At 47.3% G+C, this 12299-nt stretch overlaps 1 pseudogene; it reads right to left on the bottom strand.

Moving 5' to 3' along the window:
• Nucleotides 1-7916: 7916 nt before the first annotated feature.
• On the bottom strand, nucleotides 7917-11784 carry LOC120907038 (annotated as a pseudogene).
• Nucleotides 11785-12299: the final 515 nt, after the last annotated feature.

The following is a 12299-nucleotide window of genomic DNA, read 5'->3' as shown; positions in this document are numbered from 1 at the left end:
ACTTAAAATTGTTCCACGACCAATGTCTGCGACGTTTAGTATTCAAGATATGGCCGCCCTAGGTCTGACCTGGCATTTTCGTGAAAATTTAAAGCATGGCCATAGGGACGGGTGAAATTGCTATTTTGAGCAAAAACCACCTCACTTTAAATGGCCATAACTTTTCAAAACAAGAGCTAGGGTGCGTTCCTTACACGTTTTGAGGTGTTTTGGCGAAAAACATGTTTTGAGCCACACGAGCTCTCCGGCCGTTCGGTGCACATTTTGAAAAAAGCTAGGGAGCTGCCCTAGGTTCGGGGTGTCACAAAATATTGAAAAGTGGTCAAAAACCGCTATCCAGAATCGGATGTAGAATCATTAGACGAACTTAAAATTGTTCACGACCAATGTCTGCGACGTTTAGTATTCAAGATATGGCCCGCCCTAGGTCTGACCTGGCATTTTCGTGAAAATTTAAAGCATGGCCATAGGGACGGGTGAAATTGCTATTTTGAGCAAAAACCACCTCACTTTAAATGGCCATAACTTTTCAAAAACAAGAGCTGCAGTGCGTTCTTTACACGTTTTGAGGTGTTTTGGCGAAAAACATGTTTTGAGCCACACGAGCTCTCCGGCCGTTCGGTGCACATTTTGAAAAAGCTAGGGAGCTGCCCTAGGTTCGGGGTGTCACAAAATATTGAAAAGTGGTCAAAAACCGCTATCCAGAATCGGATGTAGAATCATTAGACGAACTTAAAATTGTTCACGACCAATGTCTGCGACGTTTAGTATTCAAGATATGGCCCGCCCTAGGTCTGACCTGGCATTTTCGTGAAAATTTAAAGCATGGCCATAGGGACGGGTAAAATAGCTATTTTGAAGCAAAAACCCGTCTGACTTTAAATGGCCATAACTTTTGAAAAACAAGAGCTAGGGTGCGTTCCTTACACGTTTTGAGGTGTTTGGCGAAAAACATGTTTTGAAACCACACGAGCTCTCCAGCCGGTGCACATTTTTGAAAAAAGCTAGGGAGCTGCCCTAGGTTCGGGGTGTCACAAAATATTGAAAAGTGGTCAAAAACCGCTATCCAGAATCGGATGTAGAATCATTAGACGAACTTAAAATTGTTCTACGACCAATGTCTGCGACGTTTAGTATTCAAGATATGGCCCGCCTAGGTCTGACCTGGCATTTTCGTGAAAATTTAAAGCATGGCCATAGGGACGGGTAAAATAGCTATTTGAAGCAAAAACCCGTCTGACTTTAAATGGCCATAACTTTTGAAAAACAAGAGCTAGGGTGCGTTCATACACGTTTGAGGTGTTTTAGCGAAAAACATGTTTGAGCCACACGAGCTCTCCATGCGGTGCACATTTTTGAAAAAGCTAGGGAGCTGCCCTAGGTTCGGGGTGTCACAAAATATTGAAAAGTGGTCAAAAACCGCTATCCAGAATCGGATGTAGAATCATTAGACGAACTTAAAATTGTTCTACGACCAATGTCTGCGACGTTTAGTATTCAGATATGGCCCGCCTAGGTCTGACCTGGCATTTTCATTGAAAATTTAAAGCATGGCCATAGGGACGGGTAAAATAGCTATTTGGTAAAAACCCGTCTGACTTTAAATGGCCATAACTTTTGAAAAACAAGAGCTAGGGTGCGTTCATACACGTTTGAGGTGTTTTAGCGAAAACATGTTTTGGTACGAGCTCTCTCCGGCCGTTCGGTGCACATTTTTGAAAAAAGCTAGGGAGCTGCCCTAGGTTCGGGGTGTCACAAAATATTGAAAGTGGTCAAAAACCGCTATCCAGAATCGGATGTAGAATCATTAGACGAACTTAAAATTGTTCACGACCAATGTCTGCGACGTTTAGTATTCAAGATATGGCCCGCCTAGGTCTGACCTGGCATTTTCGTGAAAATTTAAAGCATGGCCATAGGGACGGGTGAAATTGCTATTTTGAAGCAAAAACCACCTCACTTTAAATGGCCATAACTTTTCAAAACAAGAGCTAGGGTGCGTTCCTTACACGTTTTGAGGTGTTTGGCGAAAAACATGTTTTGAAACCACAGGCTCTCCGGCCATTCGGTGCACATTTTTGAAAAAAGCTAGGGAGCTGCCCTAGGTTCGGGGTGTCACAAAATATTGAAAAGTGGTCAAAAAACCGCTATCCAGAATCGGATGTAGAATCATTAGACGAACTTAAAATTGTTCACGACCAATGTCTGCGACGTTTAGTATTCAAGATATGGCCCGCCCTAGGTCTGACCTGGCATTTTCGTGAAAATTTAAAGCATGGCCATAGGGACGGGTGAAATTGCTATTTTGAAGCAAAAAACCACCTCACTTTAAATGGCCATAACTTTTCAAAAACAAGAGCTAGGGTGCGTTCTTTACACGTTTTGAGGTGTTTTGGCGAAAAACATGTTTTGAAACCACACGAGCTCTCCGGCCGTTCGGTGCACATTTTGAAAAAAGCTAGGGAGCTGCCCTAGGTTCGGGGTGTCACAAAATATTGAAAAGTGGTCAAAAACCGCTATCCAAGAATCGGATGTAGAATCATTAGACGAACTTAAAATTGTTCCACGACCAATGTCTGCGACGTTTAGTATTCAAGATATGGCCCGCCTAGGTCTGACCTGGCATTTTCGTGAAAATTTAAAGCATGGCCATAGGGACGGGTAAAATAGCTATTTTGAAGCAAAAACCCGTCTGACTTTAAATGGCCATAACTTTTGAAAAACAAGAGCTAGGGTGCGTTCCTTACACGTTTTGAGGTGTTTGGCGAAAAACATGTTTTGAAACCACACGAGCTCTCCGGCCGTTCGGTGCACATTTTTGAAAAAAGCTAGGGAGCTGCCCTAGGTTCGGGGTGTCACAAAATATTGAAAAGTGGTCAAAAACCGCTATCCAGAATCGGATGTAGAATCATTAGACGAACTTAAAATTGTTCTACGACCAATGTCTGCGACGTTTAGTATTCAAGATATGGCCCGCCCTAGGTCTGACCTGGCATTTTCGTGAAAATTTAAAGCATGGCCATAGGGACGGGTAAAATAGCTATTTTGAAGCAAAAACCCGTCTGACTTTAAATGGCCATAACTTTTGAAAAACAAGAGCTAGGGTGCGTTCCTTACACGTTTTGAGGTGTTTGGCGAAAAACATGTTTGAAACCACACGAGCTCTCCGGCCGGTCGGTGCACATTTTTTGAAAAAGCTAGGGAGCTGCCCTAGGTTCGGGGTGTCACAAAATATTGAAAAGTGGTCAAAAACCGCTATCCAGAATCGGATGTAGAATCATTAGACGAACTTAAAATTGTTCTGACCAATGTCTGCCGACGTTTTAGTATTCAAGATATGGCCGCCTAGGTCTGACCTGGCATTTTCGTGAAAATTTAAAGCATGGCCATAGGGACGGGTAAAATAGCTATTTTGAAGCAAAAACCCGTCTGACTTTAAATGGCCATAACTTTTGAAAACAAGAACTAGGGTGCGTTCCTTACACGTTTTGGGGTGTTTTAGCGAAAAACATGTTTTAACCGAGCTCTCCGGCCGTTCGGTGCACATTTTGAAAAAGCTAGGGAGCTGCCCTAGGTTCGGGGTGTCACAAAATATTGAAAAGTGGTCAAAAAACCGCTATCCAGAATCGGATGTAGAATCATTAGACGAACTTAAAATTGTTCTACGACCAATGTCTGCGACGTTTAGTATTCAAGATATGGCCCGCCCTAGGTCTGACCTGGCATTTTCGTGAAAATTTAAAGCATAGCCCATAGGGACGGGTGAAATTGCTATTTTGAAGCAAAAACCACCTCGCACAAATGGCCATAACTTTTCAAAAACAAGGCTAGGGTGCGTTCCTTACACGTTTTGGGGTGTTTTGGCGAAAAACATGTTTGAACCACAGGCTCTCCGGCCGTTCGGTGCACATTTTGAAAAAAGCTAGGAGCTGCCCTAGGTTCGGGGTGTCTGAAATATTGAAAAGTGGTCAAAAACCGCTATCCAGAATCGGATAGAATCATTAGACGAACTTAAAATTGTTCACGACCAATGTCTGCGACGTTTAGTATTCAGATATGGCCGCCCTAGGTCTGACCTGGCATTTTCGTGAAATTTAAAGCATGGCCATAGGGACGGGTGAAATGCTATTTTGAAGCAAAAACCACCTCACTTTAAATGGCCATAACTTTTTGAAAACAAGAGCTAGGGTGCGTTCTTTACACGTTTGAGGTGTTTTGGCGAAAACATGTTTAACCACGAGCTCTCCGGCTTCGGTGCATTTTGAAAAAGCTAGGGAGCTGCCCTAGGTTCGGGGTGTCACAAAATATTGAAAGTGGTCAAGCCGCTATCCAGAATCGGATGTAGAATCATTAGACGAACTTAAAATTGTTCACGACCAATGTCTGCGACGTTTAGTATTCAGATATGGCCGCCTAGGTCTGACCTGGCATTTTCGTGAAAATTTAAAGCATGGCCATAGGGACGGGTAAAATAGCTATTTTGAGCAAAACCCGTCGACTTTAAATGGCCATAACTTTTTGAAAAACAGAGCTGGGTGCGTTCCTTTACACGTTTTGAGGTGTTTTAGCGAAAAACATGTTTTGAGCCACGAGCTCTGAACGTTCGGTGCACATTTGAAAAAGCTAGGGCTGCCCTAGGTTCGGGGGTGTCACAAAATATTGAAAGTGGTCAAAAACCGCTATCCAGAATCGGATGTAGAATCATTAGACGAACTTAAAATTGTTCGACCAATGTCTGCGACGTTTAGTATTCAGATATGGCCGCCTAGGTCTGACCTGGCATTTTCGTGAAAATTTAAAGCATGGCCATAGGGACGGGTGAAGTACTATTTGAAGCAAAACCACCTCACTTTAAATGGCCATAACTTTCAAAACAAGAGCTAGGGTGCGTTCCTTACACGTTTGAGGTGTTTGGCGAAAAACATGTTTGAGCACGAGCTCTCCGGCCGTTCGGTGCACATTTTGAAAAAGCTAGGAGCTGCCCTAGGTTCGGGGTGTCACAAAATATTGAAAAGTGGTCAAAAACCGCTATCCAGAATCGGATGTAGAATCATTAGACGAACTTAAAATTGTTCTACAACCCCAGTCCGACGCCTCGTATTCGAGATATAGCACTTTGTAGGTCTGACCGAGCAAATTTGTACTGAAATGTATGGCGGACATGTTATTCATTAAACAACATTAACTTGCATCGTGCCTACTTCATCGGCACAGCTACTATCGACTATCTATTGTTGAAATGGTTGAGTTTGACCATTTAGCTCTTTTCTTATGCCGTGCACCAACGGTGTGTACCGATCGGAAAGTACACTACTTACGCGTTCATGGATGTATATGTTGGTACAAGTTGCCGGTCGGAATAGCAGTGCGCAAAACTGTGTACCGATCGGGAAAGTACAAGACGGAGGCGCAGCCCGAGCGTACGTTCATAGATGTCCATGTTGGTACAACCTACATGCGTACCTTGTTTTGTATCAAAGTTCAATAAAGTGTTTGTATGCTTAAAATGCTTATCTCAACCGGTCACCTTTTGGCCTGCCTTTATAGACGAAACCTAGAACGATACTCGCGATGTTTGTGTTTCCATTCGCCCGGGACGACGAAATGAGCTCTGTGCACATCGTGTGAAAACTGTCTCCTCCTCGTATGTTTTGTCCTCCGCATATAATCACCCATTTGTGTTCAACACGGACGGCGCAGCGAGCGAACGCGTTAATGTTTATGTTGTGCACACTAAAGTTACAATCTAGGATTTGGTTATTGCGTCGCAGTGCCCGACCGTCGCGGACACCATTCTTGGACAAAAGTCAAGTACGTAGTACATTCTAGGTATGTGCCGTTCGTGACTTTCGTTGCGTGCTTACAGACACGCTTGGTATGTTACCATACAAGGTTACTAGGAAAACCTGGGAAGGACGCTTGCCCTCCGTCGCGGACACCATTCTTGGAAAGTCCTGGTACTTAGCGTTCTTTAATGTACTTGATCAGTTTGTATTGCAATTGCTTTGTGCCATTGACTTTTGCTAATGCTCACTAAGGGGTGTTCGTTTGCGATGTGTATGATAAGCAACTGTCTATTCTTACAGCAGTTAATCAACACTTTCACCCAAATCATAGGAACGTAGAGTACTTTCCTGATCGGTACACAATTTTGGTGCACCTCTAACTTCGCCAGCACTTTATCGTTACGTTTGTGCACAACCTTGGGACATGGTGTAAGTTTCATCATTGTTATGTTTGATTCGGTTTATTATGATTGAAAATACGCTACGTCGAAATCTGAACTCGAATACTTTGCCACGTTGCGCAAAAGCTACTGAGCAACTCTAGCCGTTTACCGATTTAAATTTAATTTTCGTTATTAGTTTTAAAATACGCTAAGTCAAAATCTGAACTCGAATACTTTTCTATGTGCCAAAGCTACTGAGCAACTCTAGCCGTTTACCGATTTAAAATTTAATTTTCGTTATTAGTTTTAAAATACGCTAAGTCCAAAATCTGAACTCGAATACTTTTCTATGTGCGCTAAAGCTACTGAGCAACGCCTAGGTTGGTACATTTCTGGTACATGGGTGTATGCGTGCAGGCGTACTGCCGTGCTGGACTGGAAAATCGCACTTGCTACTAGAACGTAGAGTAATTCCCTAGATAGGTGCTTTGCATGCCTCTGTTCGACGTCCATGCAACTTGGAACGTGCGACACACGTAGCTAGGCTTCCATACATATTCTAGGGTAGCACCAAATTGCACACTTTCAGGGGTATATTTGGTACGGTGTACTGTGCATGGTACAAGTATCATTAGCTCGTGCAATTTATTTTGCATCAAGTTGCGATTGCTGGTGCGTCGAGATAGGAGTGTTTCGCGACTTTGCCAAGCTTTGGTGCCATTTGGTGAATAATTAATGTTCTAGCCACAATAAACGTGCCACATAATGCCAATAACGAAAACGCCATTTCAAGGGACTTCCAGTCAAAATGTTTGCAATCAGCGCTTTCCTGTCGAGTTCGGGATTTGGGACTGAGCGATTTTTCACGATCAATCAAACGACCAGTTCGTGAATAAACAATTCATACAACAGTACATCCCTTCAAAGTGAAAAAGCCGAATGCTAGGGGCTCAGTCAAAACGTTGTCATTGGCGCTTTCTTCTCGAGTTCAGGATTTGGGACTTAGCGTTTTCACGATCAGCCAAAGACCAGATCGTGAAATAAACAATTAACACAACTGTACTAGTACATCCTTCAACTGAAGCAAGCGCACCATACATGACCCGTACGCTAATCATCCAAGCACATGACACGTCAACTAAGTCAACACATGATACAACTTGGAAAACTGACGGGTAGTAGGTCATCTCGTACACGACGACACACCGACAAACCAGGTCAACACGTCACATGCACAAGACATCCTACTACCAAGGCCGACCACCTCGACACGACCTGTTAACCGAACATGGTCAACACCATCATGTGCAAGGCAACCGGGCCAAACGGGTCAACATACAACTTGTAACGAGCATGTGTAAGCTTACTGGTGTGGTCCGCACGGTCCTCATCAAGACAATCAAGTCGAGAACGAGGCACGCCGACAAGCTCATTAGTGTTAAGTGTCCTTCTCCATCCTATGTCAAGTCACTCGTCTGACACGGAGTAGCCAACTCTTGTCCACTAGTATAGGAACGGTCTCCAGACCAGGTCAAGTCACTCGTCTGACAAGGAAGGAGCACGCACCAAGCTTCACCAGAGCACGGTACCACGGTCCCCAGACCAAGATGGTTAGTTACGCCAACGAGGAAGGGCACGCGTTCCTTGCTACCTCAACTTAGTACACTCATGCTCTCACAAGAGTATCCCCTGTGTCGACGTGGTCCCCAGACCAAGACGAGCTTGCGCACATCGAGGAAGGGCACGGACAAACCACCAAGCATGGGTCGCCTGAGAGGATCGATGCGAACGCATCTCTACAACTCGCAGCTCAGCCTGAAGTCCGTCGTTTGCGGGCGGTTGATAGGTGTCGAAACTAGGTATATCCACGTTGGGCGAGCTCAAGCCAACGGCGTTCAGTTACGGTACTAACACGTGCAGCGAACTCCACTCATTGCGGCCTAGGTATAGCGGGATGAGACGCCGGGCTGCAGACGCAGACTCAACGGATCTCAGGGTTGTTAGGCCGCTAGCTTCCGAACACCTAATGGGTTTGAGAAGCGCTATCAGCTCGGATTGGCTACGACCTTAGAGGCGTTCAGGCATAATCCAGCGGACGTAGCGTCATACCAAAGTCGGTCGGACTAGTATTGAGCCAGTGGTCCGTACCTGTGGTTCTCTCGTACTGCACAGAATTCCGTTAAGATAGCGACTATAAGCACACACCAGTAGGGTAAAACTAACCTGTCTCACGACGGTCTAAACCCAGCTCACGTTCCTTGAAGGGTGAACAATCCTACGCTTGGTGAATTTTGCTTCACAATGATAGGAAGAGCCGACATCGAAGGATCAAAAGCCACGTCGCTATGAACGCTTGGCGGCCACAAGCCAGTTATCCTGTGGTAACTTTTCTGACACCTCTTGCTAAACTCGTTATAACCAAAGGATCGTAGGCCAAGCTTTCGCTGTCGAAGTGTACTGAACGTTGGGATCAAGCCAGCTTTGTCCTTATGCTCAGCGTGTGGTTTCTGTCCACACTGAGCTGACCTTTGGACACCTCCGTTATCGTTTGGAATGTACCGCCCAGTCAAACTCCGCACCTGGCACTGTCCATGACGTGGACCGAAAGGACCTGTCAGGAGTCTTCGAGCCGGGCGGCGCGCGGAACCGGGGCAAACGTGACATCATAAACGATCGACCGCGCGAAGCAGTGCACGAATACCGACGTACGCAAGCTTGTACCCTTACGGGCCACGGCTCACGGTCGGACAAGCGGGTAACACGCTACACACGACGATGCTACGATGCAGTCTCCCCGGCGGCACCGCAGCGACACTGGACGCTGAGCGAAACACAGCGCATTGGGCGCGCGCAGGCAACCACCGCCACAGCCCCGGAGAGTGCGCGCACGATCGGACCTGGGGCCCGCTTCACCAATCATGTAAGTAAGGCAACAGTAGGTGGTGGTATCTCAGGGCGAGCTCCACGAGAGCCCTCCATATGCTGCACCTCTATATCGCCTTACAATGCCAGACTAGAGTCAAGCTCAACAGGGTCTTCTTTCCCGCTAGTGCATCAAGCCCGTTCCTTGGCTGTGGTTTCGCTAGATAGTAGATAGGGACGGGAATCTCGTTAATCCATTCATGCGCGTCACTAATTAGATGACGGGCATTTGGCTACCTTAAGAGTCATAGTTACTCCGCCGTTTACCCGCGCTTGCTTGAATTTCTTCACGTTGACATTCAGAGCACTGGGCGAAATCACATTGTGTCAACACCACGGGGCCATCACAATGCTTTGTTTAATTAGACAGTCGGATTCCCTCAGCCGTGCCAGTTCTGAATTGGCTGTTTGTGCGACCGCGGGCACGGGCCAGCCTACCTTGCGGCAGGTGGGCACCGGTCAGCTGGTCGCACCAGCTTAGAGCCAATCCTTGTCGAAGTTACGGATCAGTTGCCGACTTCCTTACACATTGATCTATCGACTGAGACTCTGCACCTTGGAGACCTGCTGCGGATTCGGTACAATCTGTTGAGAGTGTGCGTTATAACCGTATAAAGTGTGCCCAGTCTTCGATTTTCACGGTCAAGAGTGCATCGACACGGCAGTTGCGGCGGCCGTGCTCTACCAGACGGTAACCATATCTCTGGTGACTTCCATGGTCGGTGTGGCTGTAAAACAGAAAACTCTTCCGATGCCTCTCGTTGGCTTCTCGAAAGGATTCATGTTGCCATGACACACTAACCGTTCGGGTGCGGACGAGCTAAACCCTACTAGGCTGGCGCAAACGGGTACTCAACAGGCTCGGAATGGTAACGGATTCCCTTTCGCCGACTGATGGGTTGACTGGATTCCATGCGGCTTAGGATTGGCTAACTCGTGTTCAACTGCTGTTGACACGAAACCCTTACTTCAGTCATCCAAGAGCTCGTTCGAATATTTGCTACTACCACCAAGATCTGTGCCAGTGGCGGCTCCATGCCGGCTTGCGCCAAACACTTCGACGCGCACCACCGTACCCTCCTACTCACTGGGGTCTCATCGCAGGGTGGTTAAGCCCCGATGCGCCATACCGCCAGCGGCAATGTATAGGCAAACGACTTGAGCGCCATCCATTTAGGGCTAATTGCTTCGGCAGGTGAGTTGTTACACTCCTTAGCGGATGACGACTTCCATGTCCACCGTCCTGCTGTCTTTAGCAATCAACACCTTTCATGGTATCTAGGGTGCGTCGTTTATTTGGGCGCCGTAACATTGCGTTTGGTTCATCCACAGCACCAGTTCTGCTTGCAAAACTTGGCCACTAGGCACACCGATATCAGCGGGATCACCACCATAGGGGCACCCCGTCCGATCGTCGGTTGTAGAAGGTGGCGATCAGTAAAGAATGCCACCAGTACCGTACCATTTATAGTTTGAGAATAGGTTAGATCATTTCAACTAAGGCCTCTAATCATTCGCTTTACCAGATAAGAATAAGGTTCGAAACGCTACGTGCACCAGCTATCTGGGAAACTTCGGAGAACCAGCTACTAGATGGTTCGATTGGTCTTCGCCCTATGCCAACTCGACAATCGATTTGCGTCAAATTGCTTCGGTCCTCCATCAGGGTTCCTGACTTCAACCTGATCAGGCATAGTTCACCATCTTTCGGGTCGCATCCTGCACTCGGGGATGCCGCTGGTGTGCAAGCACACGCCGTATCAGGACACCCTGGGATGGAGGGTCCGACGAAGGCTTGCGCCAGTGCCGAACGTAATCCCGCAACTCGAGTTGTCTTCGCCTTTGGTGTATAGAACCGGGACACACGCGGACGGCCACCGACCATTGGCTTGCGCGCAAGACTTCTTGGTCTTTCAAGACGGGTCCCGGAGGTGCCTCAATGCATGATGCATCATCGCCGAACGAAGGATTCGCGCGCCTTTCGGAGAAGACAGCGTACTACCTCGTTAGAATCCATCACCCTTCAGCAGCACACAGGCTCGGTCGGACCCATTCGCCTTCCAGAAGGACTGCGCGGAATCCCCGGTCAGTGTAGAGCAGCTACCTACCCTTACAGGGACCGTCCACCACGAGCCAGGGCAGTGTATGCGGAGCGTTAGCACGAGGCCAACCGCTGTTGTAATGGATCGCGATGTCCGTTACGGATCGATAAGTGCACGGCAATTGCTAGTTTACCGCTGAATATCGCCGCCCGGATCATTGAGTTCAACGGGTTTGTACTAGGCAGTTCCGTACTATTTGACTCTCTATTCAGAGTGCTTTCAACTTTCCCTCGGTACTTGTTCGCTATCGGACTCATGGTGGTATTTAGCTTTAGAAGGTTTACCTCCCACTTAGTGCTGCACTATCAAGCAACACGACTCCATGGAGCCGACCGTCTATCACCTCACCTCATGCCTTTCCACGGGCTATCACCCTCTATGAGAATGGGCCACCTTCAATGAACTTGAAGTGCACAGTGCGTGATAGATAACGGACCGGTCCAGTACACGGAATCGGACAGGCACGTTTCCATGCCGTCCCACGTGCTGAGCTCTTCCCGTTCGCTCGCAGCTACTCAGGGAATCGGTTGGTTCTCTTCCTCCTTATTAATATGCTTAAATTTGGGGGTAGTCACACATCACTTGAGGCCTACATAACCGAGACGTAGTATTACAGCTACGCCCGTGCCGTGGGTTGATACTTGTATGTAGGGCTAACTTAGCGTGGTAGCGCAACGCCGTGTATGGGCCTCATAGTTACAGCGACTTAGCTTTCCGAATCCCTCGACGACTTTAGCCTGAGTAGACTGCCGGTGGCCATCGGGAACGACGTAGCATTAGTTCGAACCATGCGGCTTGACACACACCACAAGCTACGCATCAAACACCACCAACACGAAACGCATCAACATACGCTCGAGTGTCACTTTCAACGCCGAGGACCGCAGACGGGGACCAAGCACGTCATCATGCACAGCGGCCGCCCAGTGCGTCGGATGACGGACACCTTCGCGGACGGCCACTGTAGTTAACTAAATGAGACTTTGGTAATTGGTAGGCACTCAGAATGTGTGCATCGGTCGGGATTAAACGTCCGATGCGCCATACGTTCAACTTATCAATGTTCATGTGTCGCAGTTCACATTATGACGCGCATTTAGCTGCGG

This window comes from Anopheles arabiensis (assembly GCF_016920715.1).
Source record: "Anopheles arabiensis isolate DONGOLA chromosome X unlocalized genomic scaffold, AaraD3 X_pericentromeric_contig0001, whole genome shotgun sequence".
In the NCBI taxonomy this organism is placed as follows: Eukaryota; Metazoa; Arthropoda; class Insecta; order Diptera; family Culicidae; genus Anopheles; species Anopheles arabiensis.
Note: the sequence above shows the minus strand (reverse complement) of the source record. Positions and strands in the feature narration are given on the sequence as shown.